Genomic DNA, 22,283 nt, shown 5'->3' with positions numbered 1-22,283 from the left:
AGCATTCCGCCTCCGGAGCCAATGAAGATGACGGGAGACATTCACGGCAACTGGGTGAGCTTTCAAGCAGAGTTCGAGGACTATCTGCTTGCGACCGGGCTCAGCGAGAAGGAAAAGCCAGTACAGGCGGCGGCGCTCAGACGGTTAATGGGGAATGACTGTCGTCATATTTATAAACACAACCTGGGACTCACCGTGGAGCAACAAAAAGATGTGGGGGCTATTCTGACAGCACTGCAGCAATACTTCACACCAGCTAAGAACGTGATATTCGAGAGGTACGTTTTTGGCAACTTGAAACAGGAGGATGGAGAGCTGTTTGATGCTTTTGTTACAAGACTGAGAGAAAAGGCTGCCTCTTGTGAATATGGAGCTATTAAAGATGAACTCATAAGAGACAGTATTGTCCTACGGATAACTGATGAGGGCGCTAGACGGCGCTTATTAAGAGAAAAGGACCTTAAATTGGATCAGGCCATCAGTATTTGTCGAGCAGCTGAGGTCATGGACAGTAGGTTAAAGACCATGTCTCTGGGCAGCGGCAGCTCCGGGCCTGGGGACAGCCTTAACGCCACACAAGGGCAGCGATATGGACGGAGGCCTGCCAGCAGGCCATCCGAGGCCAACACATCGGCACAGCCACAGAACATGAGAGACACTGGTGAATGCAAGTACTGTGGCACACGGCACAAACGTGGGCGTGACCAGTGCCCCGCCTTTGGTAAATCATGCCGTTCATGTGGCACGGCTAACCATTTTGCAAAAGTTTGCATGAAAAGAGGCCAGCAGGCTCGCCAGTTAAATGCTGTGGATGACCCATGGCCAGGGGAACGGGAGGACAGCGACCGGGAGGAGAGAGACGTGTACACAGTAGAGAGCGTGGGGGCTGTGAACACTCAAGGTAAAAAGTGGTTTGTCAACCTACCACTGCAAAAAGGCCTCCAAAGGTGCCAGCTCGACTCGGGAGCCACATGCAATGTGATGAGCATCAAGGACAAGTCAAGACTGGCACCTAGAACACCCCTTCAGAAGAGCTTCATCAAACTGAAACTTTACAACAGTGAGTGGATGAGCTCGTTGGGGGTGTACAGCACACAATGCGTCATTAGGGGTAAGACGCACAGACTGGACTTTGAAGTCGTACATACTGGCCAGAGGCCCTTGCTTTCGGGGGAGACATGTGAGAGGCTTGGTCTGATACGCTTCACCATTCCTGAGGAGCTGAATAAAGTGGAGCACTGCAGGAAGGTGTCACTGACCAAAGAGTGGCTCGTCAGCACCTACCATGATGTGTTCACCAGCCCTGTTGAGTCTCTGCCCGGTGATATTCACTTTGAGCTGGACAGCACGGTGGCGCCGGTGCAGTGTGCTCCCAGGAACGTTCCAGTGGCCCTGAAGGCAGCTGTTAAAGCACAGCTGGATAAATATGAAGAAGATGGGCACTTGACCACAGTCACTCGACCCACGGACTGGATTAGCAATCTGGTCATAGTGAAAAGGCCAGACAAATTGAGACTGTGTATAGACCCAAAGCCCCTTAACCGAGCTCTGAAACGGTCCCATTACCTGATGCCCACTTTGGATGACGTGCTGTATAAGCTGCCAAAGGCACGTATATTCACGCTGGTGGATGCACGGGATGCATTTTTACAGTGCCGTTTGGACGAAGAGAGCAGCCTGATGACAACGTTCTGGACACCGTGGGGTCGGAAACGTTGGCTAAAACTCCCTTTCGGTGTGTCAGTGGCTCCAGAGCTGTACCAAAGAAAGCAGCATGAGCTGCTGGCTGGCTTGACGGGGATTGAGCCCATAGCTGATGATATCCTCATAGTGGGCTGTGGGGACACAGAGGATGAGGCCAACCACGACCATGACACGAACCTCGTCGCTCTGATGGACAGATGCAGAGAGGTAAAGCTGAGACTGGGCCTGAAAAAGCTGCAGTTTCGACTGAAGGAGGTCCGCTTCCACGGCCACATACTGTCCGCAGAGGGCCTCAAGGTTGACCCTGACAAGGTCAGGGCGGTTCTGGACATGCCAAACCCCACAGACGCAAAAGGGGTCCAGCGATGTGTTGGGTTTGTGAACTACCTGTCGAGATTCATGCCACGCTTGTCAGCGGTATGTGAGCCTCTGAGGAGACTGCTCGACAAAGATGTGATGTGGCACTGGCTGCCCAAACATGAGGCTGCCATGAAGGAAATCAAGGCTCTGATCACGGCGGTGCCAGTCCTAAGGTACTATGACGTCCACAAGCCGGTCACCGTACAGAGCGACTCCAGTCAGACGGGTCTGGGCTGCTGCTTGCTTCAGGGGGGACAGCCTGTCGCATTTGCCTCTCGTGCATTGACCCAAACGGAGCAAAATTATGCACAAATAGAAAAGGAGTGTCTAAGCATCGTATTCGCCTGTCAACGCTTCCACTACTACCTATATGGGAGGGGTGATGTGACTGCAGAGACCGACCACCGCCCGTTGGTGTCCATCTTCACTAAGCCTCTCCTCAGTGCGCCAAAGCGCCTTCAGAGCATGCTCCTCACACTGCAGAACTACTCCCTGGCGGTGGTGTACAAGCCAGGCCCCGAAATGTACATAAGTGACACACTCAGCAGAGCCACCACCCCACCACAGAGAACAGATACACTGTACAGACGAGAAATGGTCTGCAGCATGCGGCAGGAGCAGTGGGACACGGCCGCCATTCGGCAGGCGGACTATCTGAACGTCAGCAGCCAACGTCTGGCACAGATTCGAACACACACTGAGGAGGATGTGTGTCTGCAAACACTCAAGTCAGTCGTGCTGAAGGGATGGCCAGACCACAGAGAGGAGACCCCTTTAGCCGTCCGGGACTATTGGGCCATCAGGGACGAGATAAGTGCACAGGATGGCGTGCTCTACAGGAGTCAGCGCATCATAATTCCGAAAGCTATGCGTCCGGAAATGCTGAGACGGATCCACTACAACCATGTGGGGGCCGAGGCGTGCTACAGACAGGCTCGTGATACACTGTACTGGCCCGGTATGCAAGGGGAAGTCAAAGATTACGTACAGCAGTGCTCCGTGTGCAATGAGTATGCACACGAACAACAGAAAGAGACTATGATGTCACACCCGCTCCCCACACGGCCCTGGCAGCTGGTAAGCATGGACCTGTACAGCTATGCAGCACAGAACTTTCTTCTGGTGGTGGACCACTATTCGGACTTCTGGGAGGTCGACTTGCTCCCTGACCTGTCAGCGGACACCACAATCCGACGATGCAAGGCACAGTTTGCTCGCCACGGGGTCCCAGACAGGGCCATTTCTGATGGTGGCGGCCAGTTTGCCGGTGGGGAGTTCCGGGCGTTTGCGAGGGAGTGGGGCTTTGAGCACGTTATGTCCTCACCGAGGCACCCGAAGGCTAACGGCAAAGCGGAGTCGGCGGTAAAGATTGTGAAGAGCCTGTGCAGAAAGGCAGACCGGGCCAGAGAGGACCCCTGGAAGGCCATTTTACATTGGAGAAACACACCCACTGAGGGTATGCAGTGCAGCCCTGCACAGCGGCTTATGTCGCGGAGACTGAGAACCCTTCTCCCTGTGGCCGACCAGCTGCTGGTACCTCAGGTCGTCACAGGGGTCCCGGACAAGCTGAGAGTGAAACATCAGGCAGCGAAGTTGATGTATGACCGATCGGCGAAGGATCTGCCGGAGCTGAACGTCGGCCAGCCCATACGGATGAAGCCACTCCCGGGTGACAGGACGGGCCGATGGAGAAGAGGCGTGTGCCTGCAGCAGTTGGGACTCCGGTCCTATCTGGTCGACGTGGAGGGAACTGCGTATCGCCGCAACAGGGTTGATCTCCGACCAGCAGAAGCGGCCCCTCCCCAGCCGTCAGTTCACCCAGAATTGGCCCCAGAACAGCCTGCGAGGGGGGGAAGCACCGAAGAGGTCGTCAGCGGTCCTGAGGAGTCTCCAAAGTCATCAGCCCCGAGGTCGACGCCATCTTCCCCGCAGACTGGTAACACACCAGGCCGTGAGTTACAGGCCCGGGCCTTCTCCCGGAGCGGGAGGCCGTTACGGCCTCCGGACAGACTTAACCTCTAGGTCGCACACAAACTGAGACTGTCTCACACGCACACATGCACACACACACACACACACACACACACACACACACACACACATAGTCACGCTCGCACCCCAGCACACAAGGACTGTGCACATGCGTATGGACTGTAAGATATAAAAAAAAAAAAAAAAAAAAAAGGGAATGGGAATGTGGGAAAATTGTGATTCTGTGTTTAATTGTGGTTGTTATTGATGAGGTGTTTTGATACTACTTAGGTCTGCACGGATTGATGTTGTTACTTACTAAAGGAAGGGAGATGTTACAGGCTGGGCTACAGCTCCGCCTTGTGGGCGTGCTGGGCCGGTGCCTGTATGATATGACGTGTCTCACTTCCTGGGGAAGGTGTGGTTTGTTTACTTGTTGCTTGGCAATACACGGCATTAAGAACCAGCGCGACTCGACTCTTTTATTGTACAGCTACACTTACAAACACTGATAACCGACTCTCTGTGCACTTTGTGCTCTCAAAAGGCCACTGGCACTTATATGCATATGTATTGGGATTGCCCACCAGTGGCCCGCTTCTGGAGGTCAATAACGGACAAACTTTCAGATCTGTGTGGCTTAACTATCCCATTCACAGCTGTTACGCTACTCCTGAACGATGTAACAACACTACCTGCGTCCGTACAACTAAAAAGGGTTGTCCTAGCGGGCGTCACAGCAGCGAAGAAGCTAATAGCATTGAGATGGAAGGAGCCTGAGAAGCTCACAGTGATTAACTGGTCCCTAACTGTTGGATGTGATTTATCTTGAGATATCCACGGCGCGGGTGATTGGGGTGGGGCAGGCTGGGATTGACCTGTGGTTCGCAGCAGCTGAGAAGCTCAGGACCGCCGTGTGCGGCTGAGCGGGGTTGGGGTGCTTGTTCGGGGGAGTCCGGCGGTCTCATGGGAGGGGGAGGAGGAAATGTCTTGTCTGTCTTGTCTTTTGTGATGTCTTGAATTTAACTGGGGATTTTATTGGGGGGCAGCTATTTAGCTATTTCTTCACTATTTGGTCATTTATTAGATAGTACCCCTTGAATTTTGAATTTAAAATTTAAAAAGGTTGAACTCTGTTTTCTTTTCTTTTTGTCTTTATAATTTATAAATTGTTATTTCTGTATTATTATTGTTTTTGTGATTTTCCTGTGAAGTTCTGTGTATTGTGATTAAAGTGTTGTCTTGTTTCATGTAAATAATAATAAAAAAAATTTGATCAAAAACAAAAAAGCATTGTTTTCTAGCAATGTGGGGTTGTACCAACACTGTCTATGTCTCAAATTCTATTTTTTGCGCATTCCTCCAGTTCAGATGAGACACGGTCCTCCCCCAGTGAACTAAGCCATTCTGAATTTAGCGTACCTGTGACGTGTAAGGATTCTGATCTGCATACCTCAGCTCCTTCTGTGGTTGTAGCCACCGCCCACAATCAACAATTTGCTCAACACCGGAGCAAGTGGAAATAATGCAAAGCGGTTTCCCTGTCACTTCCTCAAAAAAAGAGAGAGAGAGGGAGAGAGAGACAGATAGAGAGAGGGAGAGAGAGGCTCTCATACGGTGCGACTCGTCTCGGAGCATTTACACACACTCGCGATTGCGTGTGTGTGGGGGGAAACATGCGTGCTCTCGGAGCATCTCTCTCTCTCTCTCTCACTTGCTCGTTCTCACTCTCGCTCTCTCTCGTATCACAGCACTCGCTTGTATCACCGCCAACCTGTTGCAAAATATCATAGCGCATGCTCCCACGCGTATTCCGATCCGTGCAATAATATTCACAGGGGTATATATTGTCATTTGAAACAAGTTACCAATGCATTGTCCCGTGGTGAAATTAATTAGGTCTCCCTCTCTATCTCTCCCCCCAAAGCCAGTGTAGACTGTGGCTGACTGTCACTCAAAGCGCATTGCGAGTATGGGCGGAGCCAAAAACAGCTTGGAATCTGGAAGTGCAGAAAATGCTCTAGAGTACTTGATTAGAAATACAAAACAATGATTTTTTTTAATTTTTATAAACCTTACAGATGTGTTCCATAGACTCACAGGAATTGTGTAAAATTACCCAAATAGTGTAAGAAATAGTAAGATAGTTCCCCTTTAAAGTCAGCACTTACTTGTTTAATTTAAAATCCATTGTGGTGTACGAGCCAAAATTCTGAAAATTGTGACAATGTCAAAATATGTATGGACCTGACTGTAGTTTGAAATTTATTGAGTAAAATAGTTTGAATATGGTCACCAGTAATGTCATCGGGGACATTGAATCCTTGTATTGTTAATTACAGCTTGATGAAATTATATGGTAGCAGTCCCTATAAGACAAGGTATTGCTATTTTTTCCTCTACATCATTTCATGGTGCTGTACTTAAAGGGGAACTATCTTATAAATGACCTTTTCCAGTGTTTATGGTTATTTTCTAGCTATGTGGACTTATAGTAATAGGATCTATGTCTCTAATTCTCGATTTGGCGCATTCTTCCAATTCTCCCCTCACAATAATGTCCCTCCCTCAAGTGAGTCATCTGAAAATTAGCCTATATGGGACGTCATATGGTGCGTAAGCGTATTTGCATAATAACACCCGCCCCCTCTAGCTGCCCGCCGAGCGAGAGCGAGAGAAGCAGAGAACTGTAAACGCTCTGCGTGTCTCCCTCTCCCTCTCGAGGAAGTCCACCACGTGCTGCGCTACAGCTCATGCTCCCGAACCGAGAGAACTGTAAACGCTCTGCGTGTCTCCCTCTCGAGGAAGTCCACCACGTGCTGCGCTACAGCCCATGCTCCCGAACCGAGAGAGAGAGAACTGTAAACGCTCTGCGTGTCTCCCTCTCCCTCTCGAGGAAGTCCACCACCGTGCTGCGCTACAGCTCATGCTCCCGAACCGAGAGAGAACTGTAAACGCTCTGCGTGTCTCCCTCTCCCTCTCGAGGAAGTCCACCACCGTGCTGCGCTACAGCTCATGCTCCCGAACCGAGAGAGAGAGAACTGTAAACGCTCTGCGTGTCTCCCTCTCCCTCTCGAGGAAGTCCACCACCGTGCTGCGCTACAGCCCATGCTCCCGAACCGAGAGAGAGAGAACTGTAACACTCCCGGGAGGACACAGTGTGTTTACTTTTCTTTTTCCTCTCTCTCTCTCTCTCTCTCTCTCTCTCTCTCTCTCTCTCTCTCTCTCTCTCTCTCTCTCTCTGAACAAGGTGAGCCAGGTTATCCCCCCTCCTCCCATTCTTTTTCCAAGTACGGGGGCAAACAAATACTATGAGGGTACTATAAGGAGGTCTGCATAGGGGCCCGTTAGAGGGGGCCTGGGCACAGTGGGCAGGGTCTTTGCTCATGGCATTAGGGTCGGGTCCATATGAACGGCCGTCATAGAATACAATAAGTATTCTGACACTCTTGTGCCCCTCTTTTTGGTTAAATTGCACATTGAAGGGGCCTTTCTAGGGCAACCCTTCAGCTAGGAAATAGACACCCACAAACATCTCAATAAACACAGACATGCCTAATGACCTTTACACCAAGTCTCCTGTAAAATAACAATATCAACACCAGTAACCTTGTCTGGTTTACCTGGCATGTATGTACCTTTTTTAAAGGAGTACTACCTACTAATTACCACTGACCCTGAGTGTGGCCCATTAGATGAGAGCATAACGTGCTCAGCATGTCCTGGATGGATCTCAGTTCACTGTGGGCGGGGCCTCTCTCTCTCTCACTCAGTGTTTGAATGAGCTGCCTGCTGCGAGCCGATTGGCTGCCGGCAGCTGCCATATAAGGGCATGGGCCAGCAGTGGAGGCAGGAAGTGGGGTAAAGAGGAAGTGGAAAGACGGCTCTTAGAGACCGGCAGCGGAATGTGCAGCCTAACAACATTTAGCAGCAACCGCTCCCTCCTCTTCTCTCTCTTTCTCTCTCTTTCTCTCTTTCTCTCTTTCTCTCTCTCTCTCTCTCTCTCTCTCTCTCTCTCTCTCTCTCTCTCTCTCTCTCTCTCTCTCTCTCTCTCTCTCTCTCTCTCTCTCTCTCTCTCTCTCTCGACTGACTGTCACTCAAAGTGCTTATGGGCAGAGCCAGGCCATAACAGCCTGATTTCTTGTGGCTGAAAAATGATGGGTTTGAGTACTTGATTAGAAATATAAACCAATGCATTTTTTTTTTAAACGTACAGATGTCTTCAATAGACTGACAGGAATTGTTTAAAGTTGCCCAAATAGTGCTAGGAATAGTAAAATAGTTCCCCTTTAATACAGCACAAGGATTCAATGTCCGGGACATTATGTCGCTGATGACATCATTGGTGGGATGTGTGAGATTATGTACAAAATAAAGCATTCTTTTTTGGTAAAGTGACCCTGTGGAATATTAAATTGTGGCTTTGGAATAGTATACGTCCACATTTCTAAATATGTACTGATAGGGCCTAAACTACACATGTGCTATAAATGATCATGTACATGTCAAAATACTTCCCAAAGGTCAGTGAATACCACGATCACAACACCAGAGGGAGCTCCACAAATCATGTTAAACCCAGATTCGGCTCAAATAAGGGACTAAACACGTTTCGCAATTATGCCACATCAATGTGGAACGCCCTACCCAAAGCTGTAAAGGAATGTGGATCACTACCCACTTTCAAAACCACTCTCAAAGAGCACCTACGGGAGACTGCAATTCTAAACTGGCCCCTGTAAATATCCTAACCCAACCCCCTCCAATGTACAGTCATTTACCTAGTATGGTTTTGTCAATAGTTCAATGTACAATTGTGTTTGTTTGTACAGTGTCTCCTCCCCCCCCCCCTCAATGTACAGTGTTACTTGTTTATACAGTGTGCCCCCCGCCCCCCCCCCCCCCCCCCCCCGCCCCGCGTCTCTACAATTCGTAGCCGCATTTCTGCAGACCCCTCTCTGATTGGTTGAACTCTATTTTTGCAGACCCCTCCCATTTCTGCAGACCCCTCTCTGATTGGTTGAGCGAAGCCCCTCTCTGATTGGCCCCCCGCATGAGCCGAGACAGGCTCCTCTAGCCAGGAGTCGAAACTCCGTTAACTCCAGAGAGAGAGGCTGAACGCAAATACGCATGGAAGTATTGATTACGCCATAACGAATCATTAAGAAAATATACCGTTAACTGGAATATGTTGTGTGTGCCTTTACACATGTTGGATAGGATTATGTAATTGGTTTGTATAGCGTCGCGTATAACGTTATTTCGCGTGACTTCACGGTTTATTCACATTTCACAACACAGCCAGCGGTCAACTTGTTTACACTCCCCACTTACTGTACAATGTAACATTTAGATTAACCCAGTTGTCTATCTGTATGTCATATGTTACGATGAATTGAAAATGGGGGACCCTGATGTAAACAAGACGAAAGTCTTTCTCTGGGGTCTGCATTCCCTTAACAATTGTATGTATTGAGCTGTACTGTGTACTGTATACCCATTCTGCAATCTGTTAATAAAGTTTTCAATCAATTCAATCAATCAATAACTAGACAGTTACAATATAACATTTAGATTAATTAACCCAGTTAATGCCTTAAGAGAGAGAGGCTGGTGGTCAAGTCAAGTCAAGTTATTTGTCACAAGTTGTTTATTAGCCTAGACATTTTCAATTCATCATCTTGTTTACATCAGGGTCCCCCATGTTCAATTCATGATAACATATATGACATACAGGTAGACAGATGGACAGACAGTACTGCTACATTTAGACATTTATGACATACCAGATTTTGAACTTGTGGTAGGCCTAGACATTTTCAATTCATCGTCTTGTTTACATCAGGGTCCCCCATGTTCAATTCATGATAACATATATGACATACATTGATTGATTGATTGAAAAGTTTATTAACAGATTGCAGAATGGGTACAGTACAGTACAGCTTAATACACACAATTGTTAAGGGGATGCAGACCAGAGAAAGACTTTCGTCTTGTTTACACCAGGGTCCCCCATTTTCAATTCATCATAACATACATGACATACATGACATACAGATAGACAGTACTGCTACATCTATACATTTATGACATATCAGATTTGCAAATACAGTACTGTTTGTGATACAAAAGTGTCCAGAAAAGGAGTGTATATACATTTGACATAGAAACTGTACATTGGAGGAGGTTGGGTATAGGTGGGGTGGGGTTGGGTGGGTGGGGGGGCTGTACATTGGAGGTGGGGGGGGGGGGGGGGGGTTGGGAAGGGGACACACACACATTTTACACTGTACATTGGAATATTGACAAAGCCTTACTTGGTCATTTACTGTACAACTAGGTTAGGACATTTGTAGGGGCCAGTTTCGAATTGCAGTCTCACGTAGGTGTTTTTTGAGAGTGTTTTTGAAGGTGGGTAGTGATTCACATTCCTTTACAGCTTTAGGTAGGGCGTTCCACATTGATGTGGCATAATTGCGAAACGTGTTTAGTCCCTTGTTTGAGCCGAATCTGGGTTTTACATGATTTGTGGAGCTCCCTCTGGTGTTGTGATCGTGGTATTCACTGACCTTTGGGAAGTATTTTGACATGTACATGGGTACATGTCAAAGAGAAGTCGCCTATTCTCAGTCCTTGCCCCACAATGGTGGAATGAACTACCCACCCCAGTTAGGACAGCCGAAACACGTCCAATCTTTCGCCGTTGACTAAAGACGCACTTCTTCAACCATTATCTGAATTAAAAAAAAAAAAACCTAACCCTAACTAACCATACTGTCATGCACTTGTCCTAATAAACTAACCTACACTGTAGCACTCAACACTTTGATGAACATTGTTACTCAGCTGATAGAGTTGTGCCCTTCCTGATGGCTTGTCGTACAGAACTTGTAAGTCGCTTTGGATAAAAGCGTCAGCTAAATGACTAAATGTAAATGTAAATGTACCTTGGTCGCGTAGTGTATCTTGTAGACCAGGCCCATTGCAAGTTGCTGTACTCTGTCGTCTACTCTAAGCCATCCTAGGTTGTCAAAGTGGGCAGGGGTGAGGTGGGTTCTAGGAGTCAGGTCAAGTAGTAGTCTGACTAGCTTGTTTTGAGATGTTTGTAATTTGTTTTTTAGTGCCTTTGAGGTACTTTGGTACCATGAGGTGCAAGCATAGTCGTAGTACCCTTGAATGAGTGCTCCTGCTAGAGTCTTCAGGGTATTCTTGTTTACCAGAGAGGAGATCCGGTACAAGAATCGCGTTCGTTGGTTGACTTTTTTTATTACATTGGATGCCATTTTGTCACAGGAAAGATTAGCCTCTAGGATGGAACCCAGGTAGGTAATTTCATCTTTCCTTGTGATAATATTGTCACCCACTGTAACCGAGAAGCCGTCGGTCTTGCTGAGTTTGTTATTTGAACCGAAGAGAATGGACTCTGTTTTGCCCATGTGTAATGATAGTTTGTTATCAGTGAGCCAGGTGCAGATTTTGGTTCAGATACAGGTAGACAGATGGACAGTACTGCTACATCTAGACATTTATGACATACCAGATTTTGAACTTGTGGTAGGCCTAGACATTTTCAATTCATCGTCTTGTTTACATCAGGGTCCCCCATGTTCAATTCATGATAACATATATGACATATATGTATGGGCCACTCTCCAGGTGACCTGCATCGACCTTGCCCACACCAGGATCTCCTCCTCAGACTGGTGAGTCATTCGCACAGTGGCCTCAAAAGAGGTATGGTCAACGCAGGATGGGTTCACTGCACGTCTGTACGTGCAGACATGATATGTGTAACCCTTCGGTAAAAGTCCTTCAACACACAAGCAACAAGATGTTATTTTTTGAAAGCCAGTAAATACTGACAAAAAAAAGCATAGACACTTAGAAGAAGCAATGTATAGTCCCCCCCACCCAACCTCCTCCAATGTACAGTTTCTACGTCAAATGTATAGCCTTTCTTTTCTGGACTCTTTTTGTATCACAAACAGTACTGTATTTGTAAATCTGGTATGTCATAAATGTCTAGATGTAGCAGTACTGTCTATCTGTCTACCTGTATGTCATATATGTTATCATGAATTGAACATGGGGGACCCTGATGTAAACAAGATGATGAATTGAAAATGTCTAGGCCTACCACAAGTTCAAAATCTGGTATGTCATAAATGTCTAGATGTAGCAGTACTGTCTGTCCATCTGTCTACCTGTATGTCATATATGTTATCATGAATTGAACATGGGGGACCCTGATGTAAACAAGACGATGAATTGTGAAATGTGAATAAACCGTGAAGTCACGCGAAATAACGTTATACGCGACGCTATACAAACCAATTACATAATCCTATCCAACATGTGTAAAGGCACACACAACATATTCCAGTTAACGGTATATATCTTTTAATGATTCGTTATGGCGTAATCAATACTTCCATGCGTATTTGCGTTCAGCCTCTCTCTCTGGAGTTAACGGAGTTTCGACTCCTGGCTAGAGGAGCCTGTCTCGGCTCATGCGGGGGGCCAATCAGAGAGGGGCTTCGCTCAACCAATCAGAGAGGGGTCTGCAGAAATGGGAGGGGTCTGCAAAAATAGAGTTCAACCAATCAGAGAGGGGTCTGCAGAAATGCGGCTACGAATTGTAGAGACGCCCCCGCCCCCCCCCCCCAACCTCCTCCAATGTACAGTTTCTACGTCAAATGTATATACTCTCTTTTCTTGACTCCTTCTGTATCACAAACAGTACTGTATTTGCAAATCTGGTATGTCATAAATGTATAGATGTAGCAGTACTGTCTATCTGTATGTCATGTATGTTATGATGAATTGAAAATGGGGGACCCTGATGGAAACAAGACGAAAGTCTTTCTCTGGTCTGCATCCCCTTAACAATTGTATGTATTGAGCCGTACTGTATTGTACCCTTTCTGCAATCTGTTAAATAAAGTTTTCATTCATTCATTCATTCATCTGACAGCCTGTGAACTCCTTTTAACCTCCTTGACTACACAAACACAATGCCGTTTTGAGGCGTACCGGTAATACATACATGTAAAAGGCTCCAGCTCGCCTCTCTGGATAATGACGGTGAGAACCAGAACCAACTGCGGTACGCTCTCTGTGAAGGTCTCTATGAACCGCAGATAACTAAGGATGCGTTTCTGCAACGCCGCCACGTCATCCAGGTCGCGCTTCTTTGTGAAGAGTCTACGCACGGCGACTTCCATGACACCGGCATACCTAGGAGGAAACGTCACAAGTCTCGGTACTTTTCTTCAAAAGTATACAAAGCAATACACACACACACACCAATTTCTTTTGAGAAGATGGTGCAGTACAAGAATAAATCCCATCGTTATTCATATTAATTATAATGAATATTTACTGTTGGACTGTGGTAAAATTTTCCATGTACGAATAAATAAAAATAAATTATGCTGCTCGACTGCTAGTTACGTAATTGCCTGTCTTTAAACTATAGTATGGATGAACAATGTAAATAATCTAAAGATATGAAATTACGCGTTAGTTGGCTTTGTTATTACACTACTCTTTATTCTTTATTATACTTTTTTTTTACTGTATGAAGCACAATCTCAGGAGGCTCATACAGAACCAAGCATTCCACTGTAAAATGTACATTGTACGCCTATGTGTTAATAAAACTAAACTTGAACTTACTGTGAGCACATGATGCCAATAGAAAGTAAACAAAGCGTACTGACCTGAGGAAGACTCCCATTTGAAACACATGGAGAGTCTTGAGTGAGACCGGGCTCAGACAACTCTCCACTGTGGTCCATGTCTTGTAGTCATCATAGCGATACAACAGCCAACTGTAGAGCTGTCCGATGACGGAGGAGCCGATCAGGAACAACAATAGGAGCCACATGTATACGTAGGCCTCTTCTCGGTAGAAGGACACAATCGCCCATGCGTCCAGCACAATGTCACCCAGAACAAGCAGCAGACCCACGCAAGTAACCGTGAAGTCCCAAAGAGGGTTGTCAGACATGGTGCATGTAGTCCTGAAATTCCAAACAAACTTTTCTCACTAAACTAACCACGACTGGGCCCTATTCCCCGTACCTGGTTCAACTAAGTCGATCAAGAGTAGTGATGTGACGTTTGAAGCGAGACTCCAATCCAGCTTTTTTTAAGTGGAGCCTGTATCTCACTAAACTAACCACCCCTGGTATCTATAGACTACGGTTTAATTTACATAAAATGTGGGTAAACAGGCTCAGCACGACACACCCCTTCTTGATGTGTGGAATGTGAATCACTACCCACCTTCAAAAACACTCTCAAAAAACACCTACGTGAGACTGCAATTCGAAACTGGCCCCTACAAATGTCCTAACCTAGTTGTACAGTAAATGACCAAGTAAGGCTTTGTCAATATTCCAATGTACAGTGTAAAATGTGTGTGTGTCCCCTTCCCAACCCCCCCCCCCCCCCCCCCCCCACCTCCAATGTACAGCCCTCACCCAACCCACCCAACCCCACCCCACCCAACCAACCTCCTCCAATGTACAGTTTCTATGCCAAATGTATATACACTCCTTTTCTGGACACTTTTGTATCACAAACAGTACTGTATTTGCAAATCTGATATGTCATAAATGTATAGATGTAGCAGTACTGTCTATCTGTATGTCATGTATGTCATATATGTTATGATGAATTGAAAATGGGGGACCCTGGTGTAAACAAGACGAAAGTCTTTCTCTGGTCTGCATCCCCTTAACAATTGTATGTATTGAGCTGTACTGTACTGTACCCATTCTGCAATCTGTTAATAAACTTTTCAATCAATCAATCAATCAATAGGGCTCTAAAAAACCCTCAGCTCAGAACTAGGCAAAATCTGCATATGGCTCGCTGATAACAAACTATCATTACACATGGGCAAAACAGAGTCCATTCTCTTCGGTTCAAATAACAAACTCAGCAATACCGACGGCTTCTCAGTTACAATGGGTGACAATATTGTCACAAGGAAAGAAGATATTACCTACCTGGGTTCCATCCTAGAGGCAAATCTTTCCTGTGACAAAATGGCATCCAATGTAATAAAAAAAGTCAACCAACGAACTCGATTCTTGTACCGGATCTCCTCTCTGGTAAACAAGAATACCCTGAAGACTCTGGCAGGAGCACTCATTCAGGGGTACTACGACTATGCTTGCACCTCATGGTACCAAAGCACCTCAAAGGCGCTAAAAACAAAATTACAAACATCTCAAAACAAACTGGTCAGACTACTGCTTGACCTTACTCCTAGAACCCACCTCACCCCTGCCCACTTTGACAACCTAGGATGGCTTAGAGTAGACGACAGAGTACAGCAACTTGCAATGGGCCTGGTCTACAAGATACACTACACGACCAAGGTACCCATGTACATGTCAAAATACTTCCCAAAGGTCAGTGAATACCACGACCACAACACCAGAGGGAGCTCCACAAACCCAGATTCGGCTCAAACAAGGGACTAAACACGTTTCGCAATTATGCCACAACAATGTGGAACGCCCTACCCAAAGCTGTAAAGGAATGTGAATCACTACCCACTTTCAAAAACACTCTCAAAGAACACCTACGGGAGACTGCAATTCTAAACTGGCCCCTGTAAATGTCATAACCCAACCCCCTCCAATGTACAGTAAATTACCAAGTATGGTCTTGTCAATATTCCAATGTACAGTTTTGCTTGTACAGTGTCCCCCACCCACCCCTCCTACCCAACCTCCAATGTACAGTCCCCCCCACCTACCCAACCTCCTCCAATGTACAGTTTCTACGTCAAATGTATACACTCTTTTTTCTGGACTCTTTTCGTATCACAAACAGTACTGTATTTGCAAATCTGGTATGTCATAAATGTATAGATGTAGCAGTACTGTCTATCAAGTTTCAAGTTTCTTTAATAGTTGTCATACAGAGGTACAGAATACTTTTGTACAAAATGCTTCTTACTGTTGCGCTCCAGATACTGTGCAAGACAAGATAAGTATGGAATAAAAACATAGTAAAATTAGAAGTGAAAAAAGAGGTCACAGTGTTCAGTTTAGACATATGTACAATGTTCGATGCAGAATAGACGTAGTTACCATACAATATACAATACTGTGCAGTGTACTAATATACAATACTATATAGGGGGACTATATATAGTGCAAGGCAGAAATGGAGAAATGGGACGAGGTGCAATTTAGGTACAATTCACAGTAGGTGTACGAGTTGTAGTGCAAATCCTTTATCAATAAATATAAAGTGTAAGTGTGTTTGTGTGATCTAAAGTGTGGAGAGTGGGTGCTGCAGTGTGTTGTTTGTTTGAGTGAGTGTGTGCGTGTGGGTGTGTGTGCTGTGTGCATTTGATGGTTGTTGCATAGTGATTATTGTTCGTTTAGCGATTATTGTTCGTTTAGCAGCCTGATGGCCTGGGGATAGAAGCTTCTTCTGAGTCTTTCTGTGCTCGCCTTAAGACTCCGGTATCGCTTGCCTGACCGCAGCAGTTCAAAGAGGCAGTTGTTCGGGTGGCTCGAGTCCTTAATAATTCTCTTAGCCTTCCCCTTGCACCGCTTGATGTAAATGTTCTGGAGGGCGGGAAGCCCCCCTCCAATTGTGCGTTCGGCTGAACGTGTCACTCTTTGTAGTCTGCTACGGTCTTGTGCAGTGCTATTCCCAAACCAGGAGGTGATGTTGCCGGTCAGGATGCTCTCTATTGTACATGAGTAGAAGTTCCTAAGGATCTTCTGACTGACTTGGAACTTCCTTAGGCGCCTGAGGAAGTAGAGGCGTTGTCGTGCCTTCTTCACAACACTGTCAATGTGTGTGGTCCATGTCAAGTCCTCGGATATGTGGGCTCCGAGGTACTTGAAACTGTTCACTCTCTCAACCGGTGCCCCGTCGATGCTGAGGGGGCTGTAGTCCTTGACCCCCGACCTCCTGAAGTCCACAATCATCTCTTTTGTTTTGCTGACGTTCAGGGAGAGGCAGTTCTCCTGACACCACTGTGACAGGTTCTCTACCTCTTCCAGGTAGGCCCTTTCGTCGTTGGCAGAGATCAGGCCCACCACTACTGTGTCATCAGCAAATTTGATGATGGTGTTGTTGTTCCGCTGTGCTACGCAGTCATGTGTGTACAGGGAGTAGAGGAGGGGGCTCAGAACACAGCCCTGGGGGGCCCCTATGTTGAGCGTGATGGATGAGGAGGTGCAGTTGCCGGCTCTTACCACCTGGGGTCTGCCCGTCAGGAAGTCCAAGACCCACTGGCACAGGTCATAGTTCAAGCCCAGGTCCCTGAGCTTGGCTATGAGTTTGGAGGGGACTATGGTATTGAATGCTGAGCTGTAGTCGATGAACAGCATTCTCACATAGTTCCCCTGCCTCTTGTCCAGGTGTGATGCTGCTGTGTGCATGTGTATGTCATGTATGTCATATATGTTACGATGAATTGAAAATGGGGGACCCTGATGTAAACAAGACGAAAGTCTTTCTCTGGTCTGCATCCCCTTAACAATTGTATGTATTGAGCTGTACTGTACTGTACCCATTCTGCAATCTGTTAATAAAGTTTTCAATCAATCAATCAATCAAAACTCTGAATCTAGACCAACGCAACACTTCCGGTATTCTGAAATCATATGAATGAATGTGGATGAGAGCCTTGACATTAAGTGGTTGTAGCTACAGCTGTGGGGGTGCTGGAGACATGATCCAATAGACTTGTATACCCGGGCCCTGAGTCTCCTGAACATGCAGATTGCCCATGGAGTCTCCCACGGATTGTCCAGAGATCTAGGTTGATCAATCTGCGCATGCAGAGTTCGGGAGTAGGTGCGGGAAAGTGACTATAGCTCGGCTGAGAAAGTGCCGATCGACTTGGGATTGGTCTCTCCGTGTTCAGCAGACTCAGGCCAGGCATATACAAGTCTATTGGATCATGTCTCCCGCACCCCCACAGCTACAACCACCTAATGTCAAGGCTTTCATCCACATTCATTCATTTTCTCCCCCCACTCTCCCATGATTTCAGAATACCAGAAGTGTTGCAGAGATCTATACTAGCAGTCAGATTGTATTAGCTACCACCCATCACTTCAACCGCTACCACGTCTGCAGATTCTTCGTTTTACTGTGATAACCTGAATAGTTTTCATTCCAATCTTTTAAACTTTTCTGTGAATATTCATGACCTCTAGCGGATGCTTACCCCATGACCTTTCCTCTAGCGCCACCATTTGGCCAAACTCAATTTTAAAATGAGCGCATCTCCTGACCCATTTGTTGTACAGTAACGGAAATTGTATATTTGTATAATATGTATTATTAGGGGTGTGGTCAAAATGTGTCATTGAGGATTGGGGGTGTTCTGGGGATTTACCGCCACGACAACACAAGTATAGTTTTAAAATGTGCTTCCTTATGAAAATGTACATCCATAGCCTGTATATACGTACATAGGTTTAACACGAATTATCTTTTTATGGACAATGAACGTGTAATATAAAAGTGAATAGAAAATACATATTATGGCAGAAGCAGTTTAAGGTTCTTATCACTTTAATAGCCCAGTAATACAAATGAGGTCATAGAAAAGTTGACCTGGATATTGACCTTTGGTCTCAGCAGAGCGGACGCAACTAGTAAGGTCCACTAGGCCTACACTCTGTGTACCAACACTGTTAGATATAAAACTGTTATAAGCATAGAAAAATAGGTTTGGCACATAAGAATGGATCCTCCACTTAATAAAAAAAAACACCAACATAGGCTCCCCCCCAGTATAATGCTAGTTATTCAAACTGTTACAATACAATTGTATTCTATACACTGAAAAGAGCCATATGCTTCCACGAACATGAAACGTTAAGGTTTTATCATAAACCTTATTGAAGCTCTCTATTAACTGGTAAACAATGTTTTGACATATGTAACAAAAATATTATAATAATAATAACGAGTGAGCTAGGAAAAGTAACATCAAGTAGGTCTACGGACTACCAGTCTTCCTCATTGTGTCACTGACTGTAGAGAACAAATCAACAATGCTTGGTTAGTCACGTGTCACCCTGCAGACTCATTAAAGGAACACGCCAACATTTGGGAAAATTAGCTTACCGTCTTCTCCAGAGAGAGACAAGAAGATACCAGTTTCCTCTCTGTGCGTTCAGTAGAAAGCTATCTGGCTGCATGTTAGCCTAGCTTAGCACAATGAATGGAAGTGGACAGTGCCCCTTAGCCTTCGGGAGAGGTGTTAGTTGGACAATGCCTAGGCTAACCGGCACCGTCCGCTTCCATTCATTGTGCTAAGCTCCATTGCGTCCAATAACGTGCAGCCAGATAGCTTTCTACTGAACGCACAGAGAGGAAACTGGTATCTATCTTATTGTCTCTCTCTGGAGAAGACGGTAAGCTAATTTCCCAAAATGTTGGCGTGTTCCTTTAAACACTGTTAAAAGATTGAGAACGCGGGCGCCCCCCAGTGGCGAACCACATAACGCGCTGAGTCGCAGCACGGCCGACCCGGGTTCGATTCCCGGACCCGTCGTTATTTGCAGAATGTCTTCCCCCCACTCTGTCTCCCGTTCCTCCTCTCTCTCTCTCTCTCTCTCTACTGGACTGCCCAGTAGCAAAAAGCGATAAACGCTAAAAAATAAATCTTTAAAACAAAAAGATTGAGAACGCTTTACATTTATATTATGGTGAGAATTAGCCTACAAGTAACACGTGGAAGTGTCACTCAGCACAACAATAAAACAAAGGTCTTAAGAGGGGAAGCCGGGCCTTGATGGTAGATTGTGTACATTCGTTGTTCTTGCAAACAAGTAAACAAAGTTAAGTATGAACAGATACAACAGTGTTCAAAAATACATTAACAAAGGTTTCAAACGTTTTCGTTAAAGCCAGATGTACCATTTTTTGTACCTTATCTCGTACAAAAACTTACTGACAGAGTAAAGCAGATCAACTTTACTCACTTAGTAGAAACGGCATAAAAATACCGAACGTATTTTGTCATATTTTTCTACAGTGAGCTTATCAAATGACCACAGCTTCCAACACTGTGTCTCAGCCTTGCTTGATTTACAATACGCCAGGCCTATTGAAATGCAGCATATGAAAGTGAAAGTTGCCCATAGAGCAGCTCCTGTCACTGGGAACACAACTCATATAGAAGTTCAGAAAGTACACTACAAATGGTAGCGACTATCATCGTTGCCATCTGTTTAGCGCCCTTCAAAAAGCGCCTGGCTGCATGGAATTTAAGCAATTTTACCAATTCCATGCAGTTCCTTTCTTCTAGTATAAATTTGATTCTGCATGATAAGGGGCCTTTAGCAGCATTGTGTCAGACCAACCACGCCTTTAACTTTCATCATGTTATTGTCATTATTCATGCATTGTATGCATTCCGTTCCGGTCTGTGACTAGTTTTTCTTGTTGACATGCCACAAGAATTAGCTATATGGTTTCTGCACACAGGTCTCCACCCGCCTACCCAACCCCCCCCCCCACACACACACACCTCCTCCAATGTACAGTTTCTTCCCCCTAAAATGTATATACCGGTACTCTCTTTTTAGACTATTTGTGTACTCTGGTATGTCATAAATGTCTAGATGTAACAGTACTGTCTACCTGTATGTCATGTATGTCATATATGTTATGAATTGAAAATGGGGGACCCTGATAAACAAGACGAAGTATTTCTCTGGTCTGCATCTGTATTGTACCCATTCTGCAATCTGTTAATAAAATGTTCAATCAATCTGTCAACTGTTATTATATGCTTGCTTGAGCTGCTCCATCACACCCTCCTCTTTCACTATATCACATTGCCTTATAATTTCACACTCTTGTTCAAGATGTCGCTTTTATTTGAATCCCAGAAGCTGGCCCTTTGTTTTCATGTAACATGTTGCTTACCGATTGTATGGTTGTGGAATTAATTGCTGTACGTCTATATGATCAAATTGATATACATTCTCCCACATTGCTAAAGAACTTAGCCTAGCTGCCATATATCTGGAACGCCTCCATCCCTGATTGATTGATTGAATTGATTGATTGAAAACTTTATTAACAGATTGCAGAATGGGTACAGTACAGTACAGCTCAATACATACAATTGTTAAGGGGATGCAGACCAGAGAAAGACTTTCGTCTTGTTTACATCAGGGTCCCCCATTTTCAATTCATCGTAACATATATGACATACATGACATACAGATAGACAGCACTGCTACATCTATACATTTATGACATACCAGTTTTGCAAATACAGTACTGTTTGTGATACAAAAATAGTCCAGAAAAAAGAGTATATACATTTGACGTAGAAACTGTACATTGGATTGGGTAGGTGGGGGGGGGGGTGGGGGGGGACTGTACATTGGAGGTGGTTGGGTGGGTGGGGGGGGGGGTTGGGTAGGAGTGGAGGGGGGGGTTGGGTAGGAGGGGTGGGTGGGGGACACTGTACAACTGTACAAACAAAACTGTACATTGGAATATTGACAAGACCATACTTGGTAATTTACTGTACATTGGAGGGGGTTGTGTTTGGACATTTACAGGGGCCAGTTTCGAGTTGCAGTCTCCCTTAGGTGTTTTTTGAGAGTGTTTTTGAAAGTGGGTAGTGATTCACATTCCTTTACAGCTTTGGGTACGGCGTTCCACATTGATGTGGCATAATTGCGAAACGTGCTTAGTCCCTTGTTTGAGCCGAATCTGGGTTTAACATGTTTTGTGGAGCTCCCTCTGGTGTTATGATCGTGGTATTCACTGACCTTTGGGAAGTATTTTGACATGTACATGGGTACCTTGGTCGTGTAGTGTATCTTGTAGACCAGGCCCATTGCAAGTTGCTGTACTCTGTCGTCTACTCTAAGCCATCCTAGGTTGTCAAAGTGGGCAGGGGTGAGGTGGGTTCTAGGAGTAAGGTCAAGCAGTAGTCTGACCAGTTTGTTTTGAGATGTTTGTAATTTTGTTTTTAGCGCCTTTGCTAACCTCGACTGTCCCTCAGTCCGCTGTCACGAGACGAGGAAACCCAGGACAGGCCTGTTGCGCTGTTAGGATGTGCCGAGAAGGTTCCGGGGGCTGGTGAACTTCTGGCGAATACCCAACATTGTGTAATTTCTCCCTACATTTTCATAACAACTAGTTCACGGAGTGCACTGCTACTTCCGTGTTGGAAACGAAATGAGGAAGGTGGAGCGTGACCATTTCCGGCGTCATAT

This window comes from Notolepis coatsorum, assembly GCF_963971535.1.
Source record: "Notolepis coatsorum genome assembly, contig: SCAFFOLD_93, whole genome shotgun sequence".
Classification (NCBI taxonomy): Eukaryota; Metazoa; Chordata; class Actinopteri; order Aulopiformes; family Paralepididae; genus Notolepis; species Notolepis coatsorum.
This window is presented reverse-complemented; position numbering follows the sequence as displayed.